The following is a 1,927-nucleotide window of genomic DNA, read 5'->3' as shown; positions in this document are numbered from 1 at the left end:
GCACTGCAGTCACACTTGGTCTGCTATGGAATCAATAAATTAAATAACAAATTTAAAGCACTTTCAGGAAAAAAATCCCATTTCGTATCAAGATGCAACTTATCGTAGCGTTTAATTACTAACCAAAACGAGAAAAATTAACTTGCATTGCACCAAAAAACACTTGTGTCATAGAGGTACATGAAATGCGTACTATTACTAAATAAAAGTTCGGCAACATCAATACTTTCATTTCTGAAAGCAATTAATCAAGATGACAAATTGAGACGTTACAAGGAAAAATGGTAAGGATGTAGTTGCAGATAAATTTTGTTGCTTTATTAGACTAATGAATGAATCAGACATCGTAGAACAAAGGTGCCGGTCATCATAAACTAATTATATAATAAAATGAATATTCCTCTGACATAGTTAAGCCCTTCAGATTCTACAGAAAACTATCTAAAACTAAATAAAAAAAAATCCTCTTCAACACTTAGAAAAAAATAAAGACGAAATAAAACATCCTCGGCGCCTTTACAGACGCAATACTAATGAAAACTAATCGTCCAAATTCTGGAAGGATGACTGAACAATCCATCCAACAAGGAATCAAAGCAATAAGTTGAGGTTAGTATGAAATTGGCAACTCGCAAAGTTATTACACAACAACAAAAACGCAACACAGGCTAACATCTAAATCAAAAGTAAGGAACACTAAAAGTACCTTGTGCGAAAGTATCAAACGCTTCTGATTTATTCAATAAATGCGCAATACCTCAACTACGAGGCGTAAAAGCCACCAGAAAAAAGATCATCTTCACAGTTAGACGGCTACTGGGGATTCAAACCTACAAAAAACGTACACGCATATGCACTTTCTTCAGCCGAGGATCTTCTAATGCCTTCATAGAGACAAAGCTTGGAATGAGATTGAACTTGTGATGCAAATTAGTGTACAGAGAAATCAAGAAACCACCATGTGAATGAATCTTATAAGGTTTTCAAAGAAATGCGAAACTCAACACACAAATTTATGCGAAATTGTAAGTAAGAAATTCTATTTAGTCCTGATCAACAAAGAGAAGAGGCATTACAAAATATTCGGGTACTTTTAATTCAGGAATTATCGTGATAGTTATTTATCAGGACGCGTACGTAATCATTGCACAGCGAAGCAGTGAGATGGTGGCTGAGAAACACTCCAGGGAAAATTCGTCACGCTAAACAACAACTATCACGAGATGGCGCTTGTGCCGCTACGCTTGCCACCTCCTAGGAAAGCCCTAAGCAAATATCACAAAATTGTTAACTTAGGCATGTGGTAATTGCAGCACGCGATATCTCAAGACAACTTCACTAATACTAATGGAAACTCTATCAAGAAACTTAGCTTCAAACTTATCATGACTTGAATGCGATGTCGCGTCAAAACTTGATGGGAATCCCATCCTAGTGTCAGCTGTTAAGCTCCCTAACAATACTTAACGAAATGAAACTAGGAGCAAAAAAAAATAAATAAGCCAGCCAATCATCGAAGGAAGTTTCTCGGCACCAAAGAAAAAATTAAAGAATGGCCAACAGAACCAGAGAAATAGCATAGAAAGGAAATGCTCTAATGCCATTTCTCTTGATTCACTGTACAATAGCTTTACTTCAAAAAAAAATCGACTTTAAAAATAACTAATTCGAAAAGTCATCCGAAGAATAAAATCTTCACGAAGGATAATTAACATATATACGTACCGTGAATGCAATAGGTGAAAAAAACATTCAGGTAAACTAGGGCACCGTGAAACAATCCGAACCATTTGTGATTGCCACTGAATCGTTATATTCTTCGAAACAAACGATTGCTATAAGTTATTAAAACGAATTCATGGCGATTGAATAAAGAAGCAAAGCTAAATTATTGGTACACAACTAACAAGAAGAAAGACTAATGTTA

Source organism: Hyalella azteca, unplaced genomic scaffold (genome assembly GCF_000764305.2).
Source record: "Hyalella azteca isolate HAZT.00-mixed unplaced genomic scaffold, Hazt_2.0.2 contig4534, whole genome shotgun sequence".
Lineage (NCBI taxonomy): Eukaryota > Metazoa > Arthropoda > Malacostraca > Amphipoda > Hyalellidae > Hyalella > Hyalella azteca.
The sequence above is the reverse complement of the archived record's forward strand: the minus strand, read 5'-3'. Positions refer to the sequence as shown.